The sequence below is a fragment of the Anomalospiza imberbis genome, chromosome 13 (genome assembly GCF_031753505.1).
Source record: "Anomalospiza imberbis isolate Cuckoo-Finch-1a 21T00152 chromosome 13, ASM3175350v1, whole genome shotgun sequence".
Taxonomy (NCBI): domain Eukaryota; kingdom Metazoa; phylum Chordata; class Aves; order Passeriformes; family Viduidae; genus Anomalospiza; species Anomalospiza imberbis.
In genome coordinates this window covers 8,579,367-8,604,973 of record NC_089693.1, presented here as the reverse complement: position 1 = coordinate 8,604,973, position 25,607 = coordinate 8,579,367, and the positions used below count along the sequence as shown (strand labels likewise).

At 44.6% G+C, this 25,607-nt stretch overlaps 1 protein-coding gene across 4 annotated transcripts in view; it reads right to left on the bottom strand.

Annotated features, from left to right (window-relative positions):
* The window catches only part of CEMIP (cell migration inducing hyaluronidase 1), a 99,563-nt gene that overhangs the window by 48,644 nt on the left and 25,312 nt on the right, over positions 1 to 25,607 (bottom strand). For 2 of the 4 annotated variants that reach the window (XM_068203788.1, XM_068203790.1), the window contains exon 1: positions 3,745 to 4,311. The exons of the other annotated variants lie outside the window; for them this stretch is intronic. The gene's annotated coding sequence lies outside the window, so the exon portion shown is untranslated. Of the gene's footprint in view, positions 1 to 3,744; positions 4,312 to 25,607 lie in introns of those variants that run through there. 4 annotated transcript variants of the gene reach the window in all.

Below are 25,607 nucleotides of genomic sequence, written 5' to 3'. Positions count from 1 at the left end.
GCAGTGGAAGAGAGGAATGCACTTAGCCATGCTATAACTTTGAATGATATACATTATCAGAGAGCAGCGCTGTCGCCATGGAATTTGTGCCAGAACCAGGCTGCACGGGTCTGACATTTTAACAGCATTAACCATCAACTCTGGATAAGCCAGAGCTCTTTCAAAGAAACATTATTAGAGGTACACCCAGAGTACAGCAGTCACCATTAAAATGCCAGGAGTTATTAGTGATTATTGCACAGCCTGATCTGCAGACCCAGTCATTAGGCTGTGCTGTAACGATCCAGGAAGAGCTAAACAAGAGGTAATACCACAGGATGGTCATTGCAGATAAACAGCATTTCTCAGAGTCTGGACACCACTGTGTGTTAGTGCTCCATAAAGCCAGATTCCAACCGGTGAGGTTTTGGTCATAAAATATACTCAGATGATAAAAGAGTTCACAGGAATAAAAAGAAGGCACTGTTTTTTGGTTTTTTTTTTTGACAGTGGCATGCATTTACTCTCCTATTGCTGTGTAGGTAGCAAAGAAATGTTTTTGTTCTAGCCCATTAAAAGCTCAAAGGAGCTTTTTTGAAACCTTACCTCTGACACAGACGTGTAGCAAACTGGTAGGAAACTACATCAAGAAATTTATCAGCCTTTGCTTTCTTTAGAGCCAGGAACCGCATGGTACTTACCATCAGTTTGTGCAAAATGGCTTCTGATTTTATATCTCCTGTTGCTCTCCAGGGACTGTTTCCCTGATTGCATCCATCTTCATCAGCAGAGCTCCAAACAAGCAATCAGACACTGGGAAGACATGTCATTTTCAGAGGCATCAGCTGTGTGCCAGAGCTTCGATGTTTTCACAGTGTCTGATCTGCCCCAGTCCAAAGAATATCCTGCTTATTTAGTGACTGAGGTAGGGTGTTTGATTCGGCTCACACCAAGCCCGAGTTCATTGCAGTGTTAGTATTAACTGGCACTTGGCTTGGAAAGGCTGGGAGCCAAGAGGGCCAAGAGGATCTGACTCCTCTGATTCAGCTCTGACTAACACTGGGCTGGAAAAATGCTGCTCGGAGGATAATCTCAGGAATTTTCCTTCTAAACCTCTCAATTCAGCATCTTTCCCAAATACTGGGTGCAAGCAGTGGCATGTCTGGTTTGATTGTTCAGTATAAGAGGAGGAAGGTAGTGACTCTCCTGGTCCCTGTGGTGCTGCGGCAGGCTCAGGAGCAGTTATCTCCTGCCAGGCAGCACTTCCCTGGCTCAGCACTGGGAGCCCAGGGGATAAAGCCACACATCCTTGAACAGGCGCCACGCACTGACTCCAGCTCTGATGTAACCACCAGTGTCAACAAATCTCCCTGCAGACTCGGGCTCTCAGAGCACAAGGGCCGTGCAAGTGTCTGCCTAAGCCTCACATCTCCAGCCTTTCTGAAATACCATCTGGGACTTCTCTCTTGGGTGAGAAAAGTTTTTATATCTAGCCATTAAAAGCTGCCTGGCAATGGCAAGTGGGACTCATATCCTTGGATCTGGCAAGGCAGACTCTCTGAAATGATTCCCAGCTGCTGAAGCTTTCCAAAAAGTGAACAATAGCAGCAGACAATGCTAAAAGTAGATGCAGGAAGCCATTAGTCCTCAGCTGGCTGCTACTGCAGGTGTCAGCAGCGATGCTGTACTAGAAAGCACACTGCAGAGAGAAATCCCTCTCCACTGCCCTTCCCACGGGTTTAATGCTGGAGGCAACACACTGAGGACAGTTCTGAGAATAAAAAGGTGAAGAAATGCTCTGAGGAAGCTGGATCCTCACAGGTATCTGGTGGGGTCACACAGACACCCTGAATCTGAAGGGTCAGAGCGGAGCTTTCCGCGGAGGCACCACCGGTCATTCAGAAACACACACCATGACTTGCCCCCTTGCACAACTCTGGGCCAGCCACCCAAACCTGGCAAAAAAATTTTTAAAGTTACTCCCAATACTGGGTGTTTAGAAGTGCATTTTAAGATTGGCTTGACACTCTTTGGAGGATGCACCTTCAGCATCTGCTGGAGACAGCTCCTTCCAGTATGTCAAGCACAGCATAATGGGATCGTTCACAAACCATTAAAAATGAGGCAAGGACTGGAAAAAAGCAGCAGCTACCTGATCTCTCCTGAAAAAGATGTCAAACAGGGGCAGCAAACCATGTGGCTTCTGTTGCTGCTACTGCCCAGCGAAAGAGACCACCAACCTGCATGGGGGCAAAGCGGGGATCCAACACCATCCCCAGAGAACAGGGAAAGCTCACAGGGTAAAGGAGCCCTTTAGCCTGATGGCAGCAGACACCAAAGTGCCCCAGGGGCCTCCTCTGCAAGGAAGATGCTCTCAGAGACCCTGAGGAGTCAGTGCCAGGGCTGTGGTGCACCAAGCCCAGACCCTCCCACAGGCATTGCTGGTGCTGGGGTCGCAGCAGTTTCTGGTCTGAAGCCTTGCTGCATCTTTCCTCATGCATATGCAGGGAGGCCAACATCGATTTGGAAGCTGATCCTGAGAGAGGGAGGAGCTGTTTAATTAACGCCTCTGCTCCCTTCTTGCTGACACTGCATGGCAGCAGGTCCCCTTGCCCTGCTCATGGAATTTTGCATTTTAGCCCTGGCTGGGAAGATGGATTTGAGGTGCACTCTTGCTTTTCTGACCTGAGAACATGCCAGCCCTTGCTACAGTGACATACAGAGGGGATTTCACACACCCAGCCACAGGCACAGCTAAAGCCTTCAGAAAATAAACACACGAATTTCTGGGGCTTGCTAATGGAAATGCTGTTCAGTCCCAGTGCATGGCAGCAGCATAGCTGCCTCTGCTCCACATCTTTTTCTTGTGCTTGCCACCCACACATCAGCTGCTCGTTTTTACTAGCAAGAGGAGGAGGATTAAACTCAGGAACAGACTTTAATTCTCAATGAATCAATACTGGAGTCAAAAGCAACATTCTGACTGTTTTCCCAGTGAACCTTGGTTTCTTATAAATTTATCTAATAACTTTCCCCACAAGAAGGTTCTGCTCACATATTCTGTATAAACATCGCTGCAAATTCCTTGGTTCCTAATGTCCATAAAAATAGATACTGAATGAGAAGCAGGAGTTAGAGGAAATTTTTACAATGAATAAATTAAAGAAAACTAAGGAGTTTGCCAATTTGTTGTAATATTGACAAACTATTTTGAGACAGAAATAAAAGAGGGAAAATGGGGGTTTTAAAGCAATGCTTTTTTGAAGAATTTACTTTTTTTTTTCAGAGGCTTACAGATTTTGAAGAGGAAAGGAAGCAATTTTTGGCTCTGTTTAAACAAAATCATTTGCAATTCCCATCACTCCACCCATCCGAGGCTGACTCCCAGTTTCACATGCTTTCAAAGTGCTCAGCATTTCACTGAATTAAACCCTCCTCCACCACATGAAGTTTTCAAAGCACCAAAGTAGTGGAAAGCTGAGCCCCGTTTGCTGAGGCTCAGGGCGCACTGACTCTGCCATGCTTGCTGCCAGCCAAGCTTGTGCTTCCAGGGGATACCAGAGGCACAGCAGAAATGCTCTGGGGATGAGCAGAACGGCCACACACCCTGAGTGCACGGGATGTGCTGGGCATACCTGGATTAGCTGCGAGTCCACGAGGACACGCACAGTCCCTGTGGGCTCCAGCACACGGGTGGATATCCTCAGGAAATCCCAGGAGGAACAGGGCAGCTTCCTTCAAACACAACACTCATGCAGCACTTACCCCACAGCTTCATTCACACGGGCTCCTGGTGCATGCCAAGCTAGCAGCAGCCTTTGGAAACATCCCCTTGAATGTCCCAGCAGTCCCTGGAGGAACAGTACCCTCTGCAGAGCGTCCCTGCTTAGAGGGCTCTTTTCCCTCCCAAGGTAAGGAAAGTGAGTGCTGTGGCTGAAGAGGATCACAGCATCCTGAATCCTCTTCAAACTGCGGCTTTTAACTACCCAAATAACTGCATCAGGATGTAAATATTTTTCTTTTTGCTTTTGTGGTACTTCAGTGTTTGCATCTGGCTCGCCACGACTCCACGCCTTCCTCTCCAGGACATTTGCCATTTGCTCTCCTTCTGGGAGCAGGAATAGAGATTTTTCAGAGGTTTAGGCACATTCCTCTCCTTCCTTCACCAAGCTCTTCCTTTGCCAATTGTTTAGTCTCAGCCTGGGGTTAGAGCTCTGCAAATTTTTATTGGGATCCAGGGTCTGGACATGTCACAGATTATCAAATAAATCTCCAAGAAGCTAAAAGCTTGCTCTGTAAGTACTTGTTCCAGTGCTGGGCTTATGCTTACGAGCCAAAAACATCTTGCTTTTTCCCCCATACAGCATCAGAAATCATAACAATTAGGAGTTCCAAAGGACTTTAGGGATCTCCCTAGAGGGTCAGTTCCAGCTGCTCAGGCTGTCGTACCATTCGCATCCCCATGATGTCCCATGCATCATCACTTATCTTACCTTTACTGGGCAGCATCACTGATTTCTTCACACTTTCAGGCAAGCCAGGACCTCTTCCCCAGCCAAACCCAACTCTCACCTCTCCCGCCTGGTGTGGGGATGGAGCCACGGTTTCCTTTTCTGCCTGTAAACCTTCTGGGTGTCCTCTCAGCCCACATGCAAGGACCAGAGGCAGAATGAGTGTGATGGAGGCAAGCGTCCCATCCAAGGCATTCAGTCCCCACTCAGAGGCACAAGTCAGCTGGCCGGCGCGTGGATGCCAGAGCAACTCACTCACCAGGGAGCAAAAGTCTGGCCAACAAAACACTAACCTTTCCTTGTAGCAACATGTTTGGCCATTTCTGAGAATTCCAAAGAAACAACAGGACATCAGTTACACAACCTTCACCTACCTGTTTGAACAGCCCATGTTATTCAATGACAGGGATGGTCTGAAATCACCTGTGCCTTCACTGTTGTCACCAAGTAGCATCATGTTCAAACCCAAGTGACTCTTTCATCATTTCAGGGTCACTTTGTGCTTAGCTGCAGTCAGTGAGGCTATCAGTTTTTTCTCACTTTGCATATAAATCTCTATATTTGTGTTTAATTCAAACAGCTGCAGCATAAACAGAAAGCAAAGAGAATTAGCCACTAATACTGACAATATTTCAGTCCTCAATGAAGCCGGAGGTCGATATGAGCATTGCCTGAAAGGAACACAAGACTTTACCCTAAGCAGCACATACTTTGTACTGGGTTTTATTCCTCTAGGTCCTTAATTAAGTGTTCACATCAGTTAGACAAACATCATTTGACTAGTCATTAGCTTCAGACAGAAGCACATTTATAACTCCTCGTTGTGCTCTGTGCTCAGTTTGATTAGAAGGCATTGTCATGAGATCACTGCACACTGTCCAAGCAGAGGTTGCTGAGTTCACCTAAGATGCCACAGCAGATGGACACCTGTTTTAGAAAGCAGATATTAATGGGTAAAAGTAGGAATGAAGGGAGAATTCCCTACCTTTGCTTAAGTTCATGTCTCCCTGGAATTGCTAAATTTCCATGCCAAATTTTATTGATAGTCCCACAGTTACCACAGAGCAGCTCTTGCCTTTAAAACTTACCTTTTGATACCAGATCACAGATATGTTGAAACACTTCCCCAGGGAAGGGCAGCCCACAGACTGCTCTTGTTCTGCTCTGTAAGGCACTGATGGAAAAATAAAGCTCTACCACAGAGGGTAAGGTGAGAATATATTTATTGGTTATACAATATACAAGTGAACACTATCAGTTTGGTACAATCTAGTAAGAACAGCAGGTTTTGGTGAGGGTGGTGCTGGGCTCTGCCTGGCTGGTGCTCCCCAGCAGTGCCCCAGGGCACCCCAGCCATTGCAGGGCTGTGCTCCAAGCAAGTCTGAGAAAAAGCAAATTTTAGTGGCTCAACAGTATTATGAGGACACTGATATCTTTTCATCTTCAAGGGAGCATAATGCTGAAGAGAAGCAGCTTTCTGATAACCAGCATGATTAAAGACTTTAATGCAGGATGGTTTGGCTTGTCCTTTATAGCCAAGCCTGGCAAAACTCCCTGAAAAAATAGACACAAGGAGAGAAGTGACCCTCTGGGTGTGGCAGTTCACTTACCAGCAGCACAGCTTGGGATCCCTCCACACATCATAGACATTTCTTAGCTCTTCTTTTATTTCTTGAATTAAAATTACAGAACATACAGGAGAGAGAAAGGGGAATGGAAGTGGGAATGAGCCTCACTGAAACTGTAAACTTGCTGCCTCATGGATCTCCTGGTATTTCAACAAGCTAAGCCAGGTACCCAGATGTCAGTTAGCAGGAATATTGTTTTACTCTTTATTTTTATATAAAACTGGTACTTCTACTTATTTAACTACCTGAAAATGGTTAAATACTTTGAATCCTTCTTTTATTAGTTTACATCTGTTTCATCCTGTTATGCCTTAACTATGCCTCATGTCAACTCTGCTCTGGTCCTCTGCTGTCCCAAAGTACAAAGGCATTATGTATTCTTCCATTTTAATAATAATGTCTTGTGTTTATATTATGCTTTTCATTGCAAAGACTCCCAAGGCTATTTGCAGCTGGCTGGGTTGAGACTATTCCTGTAAACACTTCTAATTTAAATAAGGTTTTGAAAAACCAGGAAACAAGACCCTAAATCCTGATCCCACTGGGGTCAAGAGGATTGGAGTTTTTTTGCATTATCCCTGGCAAAAGCAATGTGTGCTTGGGAGAAATGCTCCAGCCTGCCCTGAAATGCAGCCCCCCCAGCACGGAGCAGTCCTGGAGCTGTGAAGTCAAATAGTCCAAATACCTGAACCAGCAGGAGGAAGCTCATGGAGCAGAACATGATTACCCAGACTGGAAATCAGGGCAGGCACACGGGTGAACACCCTTGCCCTTAGGAAAGGCAAAACAGGGGCAGCTTGTGATCAGCCAGCAGCAGCTCAGTCCCACTGCCAGCCACCAGCATCCCACCAGTGTGGCAGGGCCAGGACAAGCCCCCAGCCAGTGTCCCCAGGATGGTGCTGACCCTGCCTGCTGCTTTTTGTGCCCCTGGAGCAGTCAGGGCAGGAGGCTGAACCAAGCTCCCAAAACAGCCAAGAGGATGGCACAGGTGGCTCAGGGAACAAAGTTTGGCAAAACAAACAAACAAACAACAAAAAAAAAAGATTCCTATTTAATCAAAAAATTCCTTTCAAAAGTATTCAAGGCTTTGATGAAAGAATGAAACAATAAAGTTTCAGGACAAAAACAGAAAAGAAAACGTCAAACTTTTGCTTTTGAAAGGATGAAAGAAGAGGCAGTTTCTCAGGAATCAAACATGCACTGAAATTAAATCACTGCCTCTGCTGTAAAGACTCTTTTGTCCTCCTCTGGAATAGTCATAGCAATGAACTTTGAAATTTCGACCAGAAATTGATATGAATTTGAGTAAAGCAGTGGGAAAATGGTCCCCACCCTCCTGCAACCCGCTCTTCTCCTCCATCCCAAAAAATAAGAAGCTGGAAATACAGTCAATTTTCTATCTGACCTCTGCATGAGGACCTGAAATCTGCATCAAGTTAGGTGGCTGTTTTCTTGATTTCCTTATCACTCGCATTATTCATCCAAACCTGGGCTCAATAGCCTCCAGTTTTCCAGTAGGAAATCCAGCATGGATTTTCTGGAACAATGACACCAGTGGATTTCTTGCAGCAATGCAAGGTAAAATTATAATAAGGACTGTCCCAAACTGTAGATTTCACCATCCTTCTATCCAAAACAATAAATAGCTCTTATTTCTTATTTGCAATCTGTTTTATTTTTCATCAACTTTTCAGGTTATGATTGTTTTTCCTCACAAAGCAGTGGAACTTTTGAGATGGAATCTTCATCAAAATATTCTTTTTTTTTTTTTTTTTTTTTTTTTAAGAAAATCAAGCTCCCTTTAGAATGGAAAATTTGCAGCAACTTCTGACCATCCCTAAGCCAAGATGTTTTCACTGGGTTACACTGGCATATTGTGGCCATATTGATAAGCACTGTATAACTGCATGTATATTTTTGGATGGGAAACACAACAGTAATTCTTCTGTGCTTTCCAACCTAATTAAAAACCAAAGAAACATGAAAAGCAATAAAATCCAAAGAAACATTATAGAATAAATACATTTACCTCCCTTGTGGAAGATAATAGGCTTTGCTGAACCTAACCTGACAAAAACTAACATTTCAGACATGCCCAGCATGTCTGTGATATTTCTAGAGCACACAAGGACAAGTGATCTGAAAAGAAGAACAGTAATTACTGAATGATTGCAAAATATTCCTCCATTAAGGATCTTCAAGATCTTTAAGCTCCAATACAGAGAAGTATGTAGGAGCATGATTGACTTTAAGAACACCTAAATCCCCTTAATTTCAAGCCCATGTAAGCTCTCCCAAGTTTAAACTCCATTTAAATGGCCCTAGATTAAACCTGTGCTTCACGTGGAATCAAAACAAGCCCAAATGACTGTGAGTGCATCCCTCCCTTATGGGAGTGCTGAGACTCTGAAACCATCTCCATCCTGGCTCTGATTCTCAGTCTTCAATCTGCCTTTGGTCCTCACAGGTGTCCTTTCAGCCCCCAGTGAGTTCTACCTGCAGAGAATTGCAGGCACAAGTGGTCGCATTTAGCTGAATGCCTCATTGCAAAATCTTACCAGGAAAACAATCTGAATGTACAGACATTGCACGGATATGTGTCCCTTCATGCACATCTGATACATGTACACACTCATGTGCAGAAATGCAGATGTAATAACTCAGGAGTGCTCAAATCTTTGGTCACGAACTGCTCAGAAAGGCCTTGGACTGAAAGTCTGTTTTCTGGTTACTTGACCTGCTTCTACCAGCAGCCAAGAATATATCTATCCATCTCTGTTGTTCCATGTTTATGTGGCAACACATAAAACCACAAGGAATGTGGGACAGACACAAACAGAGATGGTCCAGACCATTGCCAGGACCCAAGGCAGGAGAGCCAGCAGGCAGGCAGGACTAGTCATTGGCTCACCCAAGAAAAGTCCCACTGGAAAATCTGGCACACCTATGGTTTTCATCTGTCACAAGGGGCAAAAACAATCAGTAAGAATAAACAGAAATGGACTTGTTTCCAAAATGGAAAACTGAATCACTGGCTGCCAGGAAGTGGCTGGGCATGGGGATGGGTGCACAGGATTGCAAGTGTCATTGCAAGGACCTTATCTGCTCCATGCTGGAAAATGACTGGCTTATTTAGAAGAAATTGCCAGTATTTTAGAAAACCTGTGTCTGTCTGCTCTAATCTCTACAATCCTGGGAGAGAAATTCTGCTCCTCTTATCTGGCTGATGCTTGGGATTTGTACATTTTAATTTGTGTCAGATTTCTTCAGAGCCCAGGTTTGGTTATGAAATGACGTAATTTTCCTTTCTTTGTCCATCAGCCACAGGTTGCTACATGAAGTGGAATCTCAGCAGTTTTCTTACCTCTCTTTTATGGATGTTACATATTCAGTTACTGCACAGGCAGGGTTTTCACTGGTAACTGTGTCAAAGTGCTGCCTACCCACGACTGCTCCTGAACACGCATCCAGCACCACAAAGAATATCCCAGTGCTGGTGAACAGGAGCTCTGTGCCATTTACCTGCAATGAAAAAAGCAGAGGTAGGTTAATGGAGGCAGGCTGAGGAGCCTTAGACTATGATCTTGCTCCTCCATAAGGGAGTTTCAAGCAAGGAAAATATCTACATTTTAAAAATACCTATAATTTTAAATGTATCATTGGTACAGATGAAGTGACATCATTGATTGTTGGTCAGTGGAAGGAGGAAGCAAAACCCCTTTTCAAAGGGGTACAAAACCATGAGCAATGAGATCATCAGCATCTTCTGTGGATTAGTAAGACACATATAGGAAGCCAAGAATCCTGACAGTAAAATGCTTAGTTCAGCCTTAATACAGTTTCCTTTCATGTGGGGAAAATTACTGTCACTGGGCAAAGCAGATTTGCCCATGGAGCGAGGGAGAGGTGCTGAGACAGCAGACAGGGGAATAGAAATTGTATGTGCTTTTTTGTTGTTGTTGTTTTTCCCTGCAAATGTAAATATCCAAACCAAACTATTCCTTATTGGAAGGCCTGTCCCAGAGCTTCAAAAAAGTTGTAACAGAAGTAGCTCTTGCACTTCTTCTTTCCTACAGCAAGAACTCCTTCCCCAGGTTACACATCTCAAGATGGGCCATGGTATTTACTTCTAGAAAGCCAAAAGCTCCCTGAGCAACATGGCACTGGTGTATCCTCCCAACATCCTGGGGACAGCCCATGCTGAGAGAACAGAACCTCCACCAAGGAGAGCAACAGCATAGCAAGGTCAGGCTGTCAGAGCACTGAACCCAGGATACACAAGACTGCAATGTACACAGTTTTCCAAAGCCTGCGGGCACCAGGATGTTCACATCCCATCAATCTGAAACATGTATGTCTCCAGGGAATATAAAGCCAGACTAAATGTGGGAGCCAAGTGTTAAAAAGTGACTTCTGCAAGATGTCAGAGGATGCTGAATGCAATATGGGGTCAAGGATAAAGGGAAACATGAATGTCCAGGCCATGGGTGGGCAAAGGGGAGTGAGAAAGAGCAAACACAGACAAAATCTTTTGTCTGTCCTGGCTGTCTGACCATCCTAAGTGTGGGAAGTGTGTGAAAGTCTGGATGCAAGCACAGCAGAGAGCAACCACCCCAGCAAACAGACCTACATGTGAGCCACTGCAAGGAGCAGCTGTGATGTGTGTCCTGTCCTGTCCTGTCCTATCTGCACACTGCAGACCCCTCGAGGAGCCAGCACACAGCCCTGTGGGACAGGGCACACCACAGCCAGCTCACTCAGCCTTTGGGGAAGCTTGGATCAGAAATTTAAAACATCTCTGACTTTAGCATTTCATTCAGCAAAACAAGAACAAAACATGTCCTTCTTCATTTTCCAAATTTTCTGTGCCTTTCCAGATTTAGGGTAAGAATCCCCCTTTAGACAATAACCATTACCATTTGCCTATACCAGCCTTTACCTCAGCTACATGTGTTGAAATTAAAACTTCCTTAGAAAAACAACACTTTGCATTAAAGCCTTAGAAAAGACAAAGAAGCTTTGAGGATTCCACACCTGTCCCACAAGTGCTGCACAAACAGGTGTCTGTGCTTCACCACGGGGATGCTGCCTCCATAACACCTGCTTGCTAATGGCTTTGAATAAATTTTTGACTAGCAAGAATTTTTGGCTGCTCATATTCCTTAAGGATGCTGTACCAGCTTTGCTTGGCATTTGTTAGCATTAATTATAATTCAGTTGCATGCAGGCGTGTAAGCCTTGGCAGTGTCCTTGCAAGAATTATTTCAGTCACCCTTCTCTGTCTAGACAGATATATAAGGCATGTGCAGGGACAATCTGACAGTTCCAAACCTCTTTAGTAGTGAAATATAGTTATTTTTGTCTTTTAGTGTAATGCCAGCAGAGAAAATCAGAAAAACAAACCTGTTTTTCCCCCACATCCTTTGTAAACAATGGCTTCTAGTTTGCTCTTTCCCTGCCTTCCTGTACATTAGAGCAGTGGTGTTAATTCTTCTTCCTAGGTGATAAAAGGCCATTTTTTCCCCCTTAAGAGCTCAAATCCTCATCTGAATAGAATACGAACTCCCAGTGACTTTAACTGAATGAATTGTAAGAGAGAACAATGTACTTGCCCCTTCCAAGGGAACTTCCCATTTCCTTCTGTCAAGGCTCAGCAAGATTTTGAAGTAACTTTCCTTGGAGATAAAGTTTTCCCTATTTAACAACTACTTCAAATGCAGTAAAGCACAAAATACCTTGATGAATGCAGATGTAAAGTGATTTTGTTTGTCTGCCCTGCCAAGAGACAGGATCTGGATCCTTATGTACTCAACTGAGGGTATGCTGGTGATAGCAACCTGCAATTACACCACAGACAACCTTAAAAATTGGCTTGCTAACTGGTTTTCATCAGCAAGATGACACTGCGTATCAATGCCCAGATATACATGATCCCAAAAGTAAGAATCCTTTACTCATATTGTGATCCTGATTCACATTTAAGTGTTCATTATCAATATTTATAAAAGGATTGTTGCAATGCAGTTTGAGGGGTCCGCTGATAAACACTCTGGCTTGAAGTAAGTTGAGCATGGATTTCACATATTTTGCCTGGCTATAAAATCAAGTGCAGATCTGTATGAGCCTGAGATAGTTCTGCAGGATTTAGAGTGGGGTGGAGTTACAGAAAACGAGCGGAAAAGCTGGCTCTAGGTTTTCAGTTATTCCTGTTAACCAGAATTACTTCCTGGTTTGAAACACAGCAGCAATGTCTTTGGAATTCAAAGCTCATCTAAAATAAGCTCTCCCAAGAGTCCTTTTGTTCTGGTTTAAAAGAAAAAAATGAGGGGGAGAGGTGCCATAAATGTGCACCCACATGCTTCTAGCTGAGCATTATCTTAGAGGCAATATTTGAAGCACAGCACAAAAGGCCTCAGAAAATCAGAGCAAAACCCTTCTCTCTACACAGGTTATGTGATGCTGGGCAGATTCACGTGTGGGAATCCCCTACAGCTCCTCCTTACATGACTGCATGGACACTGTGTGACATAAGAGGCTGTTTCACCCATCAGGGTCAGTCCTGCAGAGCCCCACATGCCCAGCAGTGGGACACGGGGTGCTGGGACATGGACACAGGGTCCTGGGACATGGACACGGGGTGCTGGGACATGGACATGGGGTGCTGGGACATGGACATGGGATGCTGGGACATGGACACGGGGTGCTGGGACATGGTGGACATGGGGTGCTGGGACATGGAGTGCTGGGACATGGACATGGGGTGCTGGGACATGGACATGGGGTGCTGGGACATGGTGGACATGGGGTGCTGGGACATGGAGTGCTGGGACATGGACACGGGGTGCTGGGACATGGTGGACATGGGGTGCTGGGACATGGAGTGCTGGGACATGGACACAGGGTCCTGGGACATGGACACGGGGTGCTGGGACATGGTGGACATGGGGTGCTGGGACATGGACACGGGGTGCTGGGACATGGTAGACATGGGGTGCTGGGACATGGACACGGGGTGCTGGGACATGGTGGACATGGGGTGCTGGGACATGGACACGGGGTGCTGGGACATGGACATGGGGTGCTGGGACATGGATATGGGTGCTGGGCAGCCACTGACCCCTCTGGGAAGGGGCTGGAGCCACAGCTCCAGGGGTTGGGGCCACAGCTCCAGCCATGATTAAAATCCATTCACAGCCTTGCTGGAGAAGTAGCTGTGTCCTCTCCAAGCTCCACAGGCTCACAGGTGAACAAACAGGTGCCTACAAACGGGAGCAAGCAGAGGGATCAGGGCCTCGTGTGCTTAGAGGATAAACTGGGTGCAGGCTGGAGCTGCCCTCACTAAATTGCAGTACCCCTCGCATTTCCCAGCATCACAAACCAGCTCTAACAGTTCCACCTGGCACACCCATTGCCAAATCCTGCAAGATTACGGGTGCAGCTCCCCTCTCCTCCAGGTGTGACGAGCACTTGCAGCCCATGTGGGGGCCAGCAGCATTTGGGGCACAGCCCACTCTGGCTCCAGCAGCCCTGCTGCCCCCAGGCTTGGTGACATCCCACCAGAGAAGGAGCAGCAGCTGTCCTTAGGCTGCTGTGCAGAGGGACACAGGTTTGCTTGGAGTTACCAGCATCAGCTCACTTCTCTGCAGAGCTCAGCCCAAAGCATGCATGACAGAAGCTCCAAGGCAGCCAGGGCTTCTGGCCTTTGGAGTTCATTTTTATTTCTAACTGTTCCAAGTATGTGTTCAATCCTGTCCATTCTGCAATTCAGGCTGAGGAAATTATATAAACAGCTCAGTTCAGCTCCAGGATCAAAAAGATACATGAGTTTTACAGGGATTCTTCCTTCTATCTCTTTTAAAACTAAATATTTGTTTCTATTTGTCTCGAAGAGAGAATGAGTAAGCTTGGTTCCTTTCCAAGGATCCAGCATGTGGGGTTAAAAAAAGAAGGGGAAACATCCCACTCATTATGAAATAGTCTAAAAAACAACAACAGGAAAAGAAAAAAGCCAATCCCATAACTTCTGGACTCTGAAAGGCTAAAAAAAATAACTGCTGAACTAAAGAGAGAACCAAAATGCTGATACTGCCAGAATTCAGTCAGGTTAGACCCATCAGTCTGCATGTGCCAGGTCCAGATGGCTGCTGGCAGCTCATGGCTCTTCCCCCACAGACCCACACGTGTGACTATTTCTCCTGCTATTTAGTAGTAAACAACATGTTTACAGAATTTGGGAAACTTTTTTTTTTTTTTTTTTTTTTTTTTAAAAAAAGGAGGATTAATTACCAAATTGGTGTTTCACAATTCCTGTGATGAGAGAAACCTGGCCATCATCAAGGAGCCTGGTGAGCAGGGAAGGCATTCCGGGATCCGATTGCTCATGTGTTATGGTTGAATGAATAAATATATCCCATCTTATTTTCAAATCTGGCATTTGTGGATTGATTCCTGAAGTAGCTGCTTAGTCAGGTGAAGCATCATGGGACTCATGGTTAAACCACAAAACACTTTTTTCCTGCCTAACTATTTTAGCTGACTGAGAAACACAGTTTCGTAAGATGTTTTTTTAACCAAAGGTGTCCTCAAGTCTCACAAAGACAGTGCAAGAGTTTCAGGAGTCTTCATGCCTCCAAAATAAGAGATGTGCTTCAGTGCTCACCTTTTTTCACAAAGTCTGATTTTTAGAATAGGATTATTTCAGAAATCTTTTTTTGGGGGCATATGAAGACATTGAAGCTTCACAAACTGTCTCAGCGTTGGTCGTGAGAGGGGTCTTTCTCATGGCCCTTTGGGGTACAATGGGTTTAAACAAATATTTACACTGTGCCCACACCTGCAGCAATCTAAGCAGCAGGGATGCACAAGGAGCCCAGTCCAGCCTAGAAATCAGCCCGTTTCTGAGCAGCACTGCAAACCTCAGCTCGGGTACAGACACAGACCTAACCCAGCCTGGAAACCCTTTTTGGCCTGAAATCAGGGAAGAGAGCATGCAAGGCAGACAGACCTGAATTTTAACTCTGAGAAAGGAGGTGCTGGGGTAAGAAAAAACCCCAAGGGCTTGCTGCCCACCCAGGGCACAGCAGGGCCCACCCCGGGGCTCTGTTGGGTGGAAGATCCAACAGATCCAACAGCTCACCAGTTCCATGTGCTGGACACTGGGCACTGTCCCTGTCCCTTGCTGGGACACCTGCCACCACCTGGAAAACAGCTTCCCTGGGGTAGCAGAGGGTGACACGCAGCCAGTCTCCTTTGCTGGCAAAAAGGGCAGGCAGGGGCAAAGGGAAAAATGCACTTAAGGGCTTGAGTACAAGAGAAATGGTCTGCAGCCAAGAGTACAGACTTCAGGGGAAAACAAAGAAATGTCCTTTGAGGCTCTCTTTCTGCTCTAAAAAAACACAACAAATCCTCAAAGCCAAAGAAAATCAGATTTTTTTTTTGCTTTGTCTGGAAACAACGGCTGCTTATTACAGAGGTATGATCCAGGGACCCCGGCTGACCTCCAAGAACTTTGAGTCAGGTGCCAGGATGGCTTAAAACCAGGGATTTTCTCTTCCTTGCCCTGTAAGGCTGAGGTACAACCAGTCACATACCCATTCGTGTCTTCTGAGGCTGCTGCAGGAGAGGGAACCAGCATCCAGCAGACATTTCACCGGGGGCACAGATTCAGGAATTAGAAAGTAATCTCCAACTTGAACCAGAGCCACAGTCTAAAGAGACCTGCTTCCTCCACTTTACAGCAAAGTTTATTATTATGGTTTCCATTTTCTCCCTGGCTGTTTCTTCAATGTCAGTTTAGAATAACTAAGGATAAAGTTAAATCATCTTTTAACTCCTGTTTCCCCAAATTTCGGCTTACACATTTACAAAATAATTGTCCCTACGTCTTTCCTTCATCTTGTGATTCCCATTGCCACCCTCTTTCAGAGAAATAAAGGCTCCAAACTAGAAACCTCTGGTACAAGCCTCAGAGCCAAAGCTGCAGATACAGTACAATTCTCACATTGATAGAAAGGATCTCCCACAAAAGACCCCAACACTCATTCCTGTCTGTGAGAGGCACTTGTGCTGTGCAAGGCAGAAAGCCACATGAAGTTTGCACTTGAAAAAAAAACTAAACACCAAGATAATTAGCTTTCTGTTTTTGTTTTTTTTTCTCCTTTCTCCCCTCTTAAGCGGCTCAGCATGTAACACCAAGATGCCTGAACCATGGTTTGCTTTCCTTGTGTCACCAAAACCTTCTGGGATTTAAATGTATTCTTTGAACTACCTGCATTCCTGGCAAAAATGGGAAATATAAATTTGGCTTAGAGAAAGGAAGCACCACCTTCATCATCTGCCTCTCTGCATTCTACAAAGCTCAGGAAGTCAAAATTTTTCCAAAGGATTCCCTGAAGTGACCCAGCACCCATCCCTGCCTGCAGAGCGATAAAGGAAGGGAAACCAGTTCATTGTGGTGAAATCGGGGGGTCTGCATGCCTGGACCTTTGCTTTACACACAGACAGCAATAATGGAAAGCTATTTTGGACTTTTTCTGGTTTTTTCATCAAAACAAAACAAAGCTATCTGCAGGATGGAAGAGGGGACAGGCTGTTCTAAAATAATAAATCAAAGCCACACAAAGACCCATCAGCTTAAGCCAGATACTGCCCTCTAGATTTTAACCAGCTCCAGCTGTGTCATAACACTGCACAGCTCAAAAACGGATATATTTTCAGATGATCTGGCCTCTGACTAGAGGAAATGAAAGAAATGCACCAGAGCCATATTCATGGAATATTTTTAGGATGGAGTCCCAAGACTTTTGGCTGTTTCATAAGGGTGATTTGGATTGTGTTAGCACATTTCATCCCCTGAAGTCACCATCAAAAGAAAAGCTTGTCACTCCCCCAGATGCTGGGAACCAGCTTTGGTGCTGTACTACACTGACTGCCACCTCCCTAAGGAATGAGAAAGGCATTAGAAAAGGAAACTAGAGGGTGAAAGAATTAAAAAAAAAAAAAAAAAAAAAAAAAAAAAAAAAAAAAAGAAAGAACCACAGCTGTGACCATCTTGAGTTGCCAGGTCATTTGGGAATAGGAGTGCTACAGTCTAGGGTGCATGTGAGCAGGCTGAATGAAGCAATGAAATCAATTACACCAGGATTGAAAAGATTAAATGAAAAGCACCTACTTTGGAGTTTGTGGAGGAAGAGATGGAAATAACTACCTTCCCACAACAAAGGGCTTGGGAAGAGTCGTGAGAAGCAAAGGTATTAGAACTTATCCTCTATGTAAATATTGGAAAGACTAAGGGGGTTATTTTCTCTTTAAATTAGTGGTATTTAACAGTTTCCTATTTAGTTCTGCACTTCTGTTTCTTCAGCTTGTACAAAACCCACTGTAAACCCTGCAAAATACCTGTGTGTGTGGCTGAGCTGGGCTGCAGCACCTCCAGGAGAAGCAAAGGAAGAGATGTCAGCATGGCTGTGGGAGGGTTCCTGCGGCTCTGCCCTGCAGCTGGGTGAGATCCCTGTGCTCCAGCCACTGCCAAAACTGAGGGAGAGATGCAGCCTGAGGAGAGGAGCAGTAATCAGGCATGGGTTGTCTGGGGCATGGAGTTCAAAGTAAAACGGATGCGTGTGTATCTTCCTCAGCCCTGGCAAGAAATGAAAACACTGAATTCATGGGAGATCCCAAACTATAAATTCAAAGTGATTTTAGAGCCCTACCTGAAGGCTGGGGGAACATATGTAGCTTTAGATGCTTTTGTGCTTAAAAACCAGCACAAAGGAGACAAACACACTTAAAATACAAGGCATAGAAGTCAGACTTGATAAATAAAATGACAGTGGAGCAATACAGAGGACCACTTTTGCATCTTCTACTTTCATTCTTAGGAGTTTCTTGCAAGAAAAACAAATGAAAATATTTTTAGGTAGAAAGTCTAACTTTCCAGTTTAAATAAAAGTAATACTAATATGTGTAGAGAACTAACTTAAGCTATTAAAGGTATTTGCACCCCAAAACTAAGTAATTGTGTTCACAACCTTTTCTAGTGAAAAAGTTCATTTCATTTTATAGATAAGGATCATTCCACTTTCTTTTTTTCATTCGTGTTCCTAACCAGGCCAACATATTTTTATGTTTTTACCAAAAAAATTTGGTCTTTGAAGGAGGAAGGCTTAATATACACTCACAAAAAGTGAGTGTTTAGTGGGTCCCAGCTGTTTCAAACATTACTTTGAAAATTTTTGAGGATCTGCTGACACCAGACTGTATAAAACCTAACATTTCTGCCACTCTGTTACTGCCATTCAGCAATCCCCACAGTGCACTTCATGCATTTTTACCATTGTGTTTATCCTGCTTGTTTTCTTTTGGAAATGGTTGGATGAAACAAACCCAAGAAATATTTGGGGTTTTTTCACCAAGATATTGGCATTTGCAGTTCTGGCTCTTCCAGGTAAAGCAAAAACATCAGACAAAGTGTTAAAAAAAGTGTTCTGTTTTGGCAATGAGCAGGCTTCCTGGGATAAGCAAAAGCATAAAAAGGACAAGGGAAAGGCAAAAAAGCAGGCAAGAGTTTCCCTGTCCTTGAACATGTGGCAGATAGAGATCTGCACGTACACACATCCATACCTCATTTACAAGCCTCAGAACACTCCTCCAGTTCAACCCTGAACTCTCAGAAGCAAAGACACTCAGAGAAATGTGATCAAGCAGGCAAAGGAGGGGAGACTTCTCTGAGTGGTGGGATGTAAAGCGAGTCACGTAACTTGGAGATGAGATTTGGCTGGAATAAAGACACAAAAAGTGCATGTCTGGGGCTCTGACTGCCTGGGAGAGGATGAATAACACTTGTTCAATATTGTGAGCAACACACAGTATTGGCTATGTCAGGTGCAGTATGAGTCCTGGGCAAATGGGTATCATCTAGTGCTGGGGTTTCTGGTTATCCTGGATGTCAGGCCTGGCTGGATTTTAGTAAAAGGAACCTCTAAGCTGATGAATGTTTTTCTAGAAAACAGCCCTACCGTGTTTATTGACATGGTGTGTCACATAGCAGATGAACATGGAAGGGCACAGTCCAAATCCTGACCTCACTGATGAAAATCTGGGGTAAACTAACGAGGGAATGCCATAGAGTACAACTGAAAATTACATATTTTTTTCCTTGTGCTTGAAAAAACAAGAGAGTTCCATCCAGTGAGTCAGTCTCCCCCAACTGTTATTACTCCTATTTAAAAACAACCCCTCTGACATTTTGGTCAACATCTACGTGAGCTGAACTTTCAAAGGGAGTGAGAGAACTGGGAATTTAAAACGTTCCTGTTCATAATATGGGAACCAAGCAGAAATCCCCACATGCTGCTTTGGTAAGTTTGTCTCTTACAGACTTAAACTTCAAAGGACCATAAAAAATGCACAGCCCCTGTTTAGCCTCCAACCCATCCCAAGAGTAAATCACAGGAGCTCAGTGCTTCTTGCTCTCAGTCAGGATACAGCTGGTTTTGCTCCCAAAAAATTTCTCCCAACAACTTGCCCAGCACTTGGCTGCATCTCCTCTAGCAGAAAACCTGTTTTCAGGACAGGTCACCTCATCTTCAGTCAGCAGCACTGGTGAGGAAAGAGGAGTGAAAAATGCCCACACATCTCCCTGGTGCTGAGAGGAGCAGAGAAAGGGTTGCAAGGGATCTGGCCATGTCTCTGCCACTTTCTCCCAGCTCAATCTGTTTTCCTTGAACCCTCATTCCCCATCAGCTCCCTGCAGCTGTCACTCACTCCTCTTTGCTTAGATTTTGGCTTTTTTTTAAATTTTCTACCTTCAGCTCAAGCCCTGTAAACAGAGCCAACCCCCACAATGACACACGTGGCTACTGGGTGAACATCCAGCCAGTGTTCTCAGGGCCTTGTTACTGAGGTTAGCCTCTTCTGGAGAGCTGCTTTTTGCAGGGACTGAAACAAGTCAGGCGTGTGTTTAACTAACTAGAGTCAGGTGTGTTGGGATTTAAATGCCTTTCCTAAACACTGCTCTTTAGGAAATGCCATTAAAAATTCAAAAGCATAGACCACATCTTAATATAAATTAATTTTTTGTCCACATCTCCTTAGGCAAAAAGAATGATTTTTGGTTTTGTGAAGCTCAACAAATTACAGGAGGGATCCTGCCCTGAGGTGCAGATCTGCTGATCCTCATGAAACCAAGGTCTGACTCAGACAGCATTTGGCTTGCAGACAAATGTATTCAAGCAAAAATAAGAACTTCCTGCATTTAAACACGGTACATCATTTTATCATCTCTTTTCCCACCCTACATGTTTCATGGAGGAATCACATGCCAGTTCAGTTCCTATCTTTTTAATGTCTTCCCAAGTTCTCTATCACAGACTATTGTATATTTTGTATTTTCCTGCTGCTGTGCCTGGAATGCACATCAGGTCAGGAGATGCTCCCTCAAGACCCCCAGGGCCTACTCCCTGGGCCAGGAGAAGGGTAAAAGCAGGGAAAAGCCCTCAGGTTTCATATGCCAAGCTGCAAAGTGACAAGCAGCCTGGTTTGCCACAGCCACCTGGGACTGTCTGATGCTCAGATTGCTCTAATTCCTGCTGTAATGTGATCGTCTCAGGAAGGATGTGTCTCCTCAGAGTCACCTTGTTAATCCCAGCTGCAGAGGACAGAGACCAGCAAGGGAGCAGGCGAGGAGGGAAAACTTCAGGGCTTTAAGATGGCTGGGGCACAGTGCCAGCACAGGCTTCACCCAACTGCACTGAGTGTGCAATCTGCAACCTGGTGCTCTGGCAAGTGCTCTAGCTTCTTTCCAATTATAAAACAAATGTATATAAATCTTGTAGCTTTCATCCATGGGTTGATCTGTGGGTAGTTTAAGGGATTTAAATAGACAGGAGGGAATTCAAATAGATCTGCTGGCTTCTGTGTTGTGTGGATGATTAACTCTGAATCGCAGATGTTATCAGGAGGGGCAGGTTATGAAACCCAAGTAGCACTTTGTTATTATTGGAAGTAGTGGTGGTGTTCCTTGTATTGTATCCAGATCTAGGGGATGGAGGGGTCAGAACTCATGCACGTACTAGAACAAGAAAGCATTCACAGCCTTCAGCTGTGAGCTCCACTTTGAAATACTAATTATGTCTGCCTGAGCATTTACCAATCTGGGAAGCAAGAGGAAAAGCTAATCTGAAAATGAAACAATTTAGGAAATATCTCTAAACTGGGCAAGACTGCAACAAGCACATTCTCGCCTCATCTTGTTATCTCTGTTTTTCTCCAGACCTTATCACCGCTAAGGAATTTAATCGCAAAAATGACAAGTAGCTGAAAGTATGAATCAGACTGGCATTGAATAACAACCATAGGAAAAGATCTACCTACACAGCCTTGGCAAATACAAATATAATGAGTCCCCCAGAGTCTGAGTGCAGACTTGGGCTGTGTAAGTTTCCCTGCACTGAAATCTCCATCTCTGGATGGGTTGCAGCCTCCTAGAGGCTTTGTGTCACCCAAGACCAAAAAGGTCCAGGATTTTTAAAGAAAAGTTGAGACAGAAGCTCATTCTGGGCTCTTGAATTTTCAGATAATTAAGATTGTCCACTATTGAGCATGATAACAAGCCTCTGCACAGGTCTTCAGCCCATGAAACAGAGGAGTTGAGCAGTGAACCCGTGCCCACCCCTGCACAAACACCGCAGCAGGAGAAAGGCTGAACACATGCCTGAGCACTCACATGGGCACCTGCCCTTTTGTTTGCTGGTGACAAGAAATTTGGCCCTCCCCTCCTTGTTTTTTTTTAATGAGACTCTCATAAGGATCCAACTGCTTCATCAAGGCACCAAACAACACTGTACACCTGCAGGCACATTTCCCTGAATTCTCCCCATCAAACCACGGCAGAGAGCCCTAACAAGGAAAACCCTTCCCTCTGAGCCTTAGCAGACCACGTGTAAAGGTATTTCCCTGTTCTCATTAAAAGCAAGGAATGCTTCATCTAACTGCCACCGCTTTCAGGCTGCCGCAACAACATGACTTATTACACTATACTTCAGATATGTGCTTTGAGGAGATATAATTCTTATCTTCAGATGTGCTGATAGCACAAAGAAGCCTGGCTGACTTACTGAACAGCCTCATGCCTTTGATAATAGTATTTGCTTTTGCTTAGAAAATTTGCATAGGCACAATGCCTGGGTCATTAAATTGAAGGATTAAATTTCTGACTTTGATTACTGTATGAAATGCCAATCTTTGTACTGCTCTCCAGCACCCAAAAGAAGGCACTTACTTGCAACCAAATAATGTTTTCCATCCTCTTCTCCAGACTTACCAGCCTCTCCTCCATCTTGTAACAAGCCTCATGCTCTCTATGGACCCTTGTGCTTCAAGACAATAGTTTTGAGGAAAGCCCTTAATAAATCTTACAGATAATTCCCAAACTTCTGTGAAGCAGGAAAAAATACCAACGCCCCCCTCCCCCCCCCAAAAAAAAAACAACCCCAAAAACCTCACAGCTAACACACCCCCCACAAAATTAAAAAAAAATCAACCAAACAAAAGAAAAGGATAAATACAAACAGCTTGGAGAGGGTGAAGTCATGGAAACCACTCCAACAAAAAGATAAAAACCATGAAGAAGGGATCTGAGGGTACATAAAGGTTTTGCATACACTTTTTCTGCCCTGAAGGAAACCCTCAGCAGATCTGGACTGATTCTGGAGCACACTTCATTGCTAGGCATTAAAATGCCATCCTGTGCTCTCCTGTTCACTTGCCAAAACATTCAGAGTTACTTGCCCTGCACTACCCCTTTCCAGAAATCAATACCCATCCTCCTGCTCATCCTCACACGGAAACTCCCAGGCATGAGACAGACAACTCTTATCTGTAGCTTATTCAGGCATTTCTGCTGAGCCTGCAATGTTCCCCAGCAGCCTGAAAACACAACCTGCTCTCCACCACGGCTTTATGCTTGCCCATCAGTCAGAGAGACACAGATCCCCCAACAGACACAAACCAGTCCATCTCTCCCTGGGAGCAACGCTGGAGCACATGGCAGCATGTGGAGACACTGGAATTCTAGTTTGAGAAGGAAGGAAGGAAAAGAAGGAAAGGAAGGAAAGGAAGGAAAGGAAGGAAGGGCACAACAGAAAGATAAATAAAGATGATAAAGATAAGATAAAGATGATGAAGATAAAGATCTGCTGGCTGTGCTGTAACTGGTGTCCTCCTTGAGCAAACCCACCCAAGCGGTGCTTCTGAGCTCACTGGACAAGATTCACAGCTCACAGCGCTGCCAATTTCAGCTGAGTCATGTGAATTCATCCCAACCAGCTCCTGCCCACCCCAGGAATCTGGGCGTTCCAGCCTTCTAACAGATGTCTGGACTGGCACAAGATCTACTGGGTCTTTCTACCATGCCTCAGAGGCAGGGAAAGTGTTAATCATGCAAGTATCCAACACTAATGCTATCCAAATCCTGGTCCACATCTCCCTGTCAAATTCTTTATTTCCCCTCTGTCCTTCCTTTAGCCAGCCTAGTGCAGGTCACTCTGGAAGCGTGAGGGCAGCCTGCAAAGGCAGCATCCCGGATACAGCCATCCATCAGCTTACAGTGACCGGACTGCAAACACTTCAGCTGCTTTCTGAAATTATTAACCCTAGAAGATTGCTGTTAAAGTTCATCCAAATGTGATTTCATTTGCATCTCATGTTTGGCACAGATGCTGCTATATTAAGAGAACATTTTTTTGGAGATTACACAGTATTTTGAATTTTAAAAGAACAGATAAAACATAAAGCCACTTGAGACAGGTAAAAGTCTGGTTTTCTATCTGTGATTACTCTGGGCTCCACAATATGAGATTTCTTTCATTCCAGAAATCATTGGAATACAATGCCTAGTAGAGGTCATACATGAAATTGCTTAGGCAGGCACTTGTCTTCCTTCAAACTCCTAAAACAACTTTTTCTCCATAATTCTTTCACCCTTCCATGGGAATCTCATTTCTCCATGCTTTTCCATGCAGTCTGGAGATTTCACTATTGCATCAGCCTTAAGTCTCACACTAGTGAGCATCCAGCATATTTGAGGTGTAGACAGAGCAGCCACACAATTCATTCCCAATTATTTCTTAGCAAGATGCTCTAAATGAAATGAAGTAGAATTGTGGTTTTCCTTTGTTACACTTTATTTCTTGCTTATGAATCTTCAAAACAGCTACCTTGCCAACAATTTCTGGATCAGAAAACTCTACAAACCTTTGCCCAGTTCAAATAACTGATTTCATACACGAAAAAAGGAACCGCAACCACATTGTGGTTTCCAATAGTAAAATGTAGTTAAATGGATGCTTGAACAAGAGCTAAAGTTAAAGCTCAACTTTAGCAAAGCCCTGGTGCTGCCTTCAAATTTAAATTCATGCTTGAAGATTGTGGGCCAAAGCTTTGGCATGTGTGAGCTGGCCATCAGTGACTTGGCAGAAGATTTAGCTCTGCAATAGCAAGGAGAGAGCTCACCATTTAAGACAGATAATAATTGCAAAACTCAGGTTGTCCATGAGCAACTAGTAGGTTTTCCTCTTTCTTAAAGTGCACAAAGATGTATTAATACAGAAAAAAGTGATTTAATTCTGATAATTTCCCTGTGATGGCAGTGTCCAGACACTGATCATGCAGCAACTCAGTGACGGCCCTACAGCTACTGCATGTTTAAATCAAGAGGCCCAGGTGTTTGTCACTCTGGAATGGGCATGTATAAAGAGGAAACACTGCCCTTCTCAGGTGCATTCCCATGGGCCTTCGTAATGGCATCAAAGAAAAAGATCTTTAGATATTTTTTCAGCTCCAAAGTTCAGGGGAACTCAATAGAGCTCAAGCTTTGGCCAAAACTATCCTACCCAAAGCCACAGCAGGGGCACTCTGCCAGAGGAGCAGCGGCTGGGTGTGGGGTTTGGATAATACTGGAGGGACTTGGGAGCCCTCCAGGTTTACCAGCAGAACATGCTGCTTCACATCCCCAGTGCCTTTGCCTTCTTTCATGCCAACTATCTCAAACCTGCTTTGGCAACCTGAGCCTCTATTGTGTGTAATCAGGTCAGGTTTCACTTGCAAACCTCTGGTTTTCACCACAGTGTGTTCTTAACAGTAACTGAGGACTCAGACAAAGTGCAGAAGCTAAGGTGATGGCCAAGCTTTCTTGTGGTGCTCATCCCTTGCAGCATCTCCTCTGTGCACCATGGCAATGCCCACCCCTGCTGAGCTGACTGGGTTGCAGGACTCTCTCCTAACAGTGGAACCAGTGCAAAGCACAGGTAATTTCACTAAAGTAAGAACAGCACTAAAAAGCATAAATGAAATCAAGCAAAATGAAGAAGATTGCAAGGGAAAAAGCAGCATCTGAAATGGATATGCCCTGTCTTTATACAAGGCTAAGAAAACATGGAAATAAATACAGCACAGCCTGCAATCTTGCTGTGCTGAGACCTAACATTTTAGACCT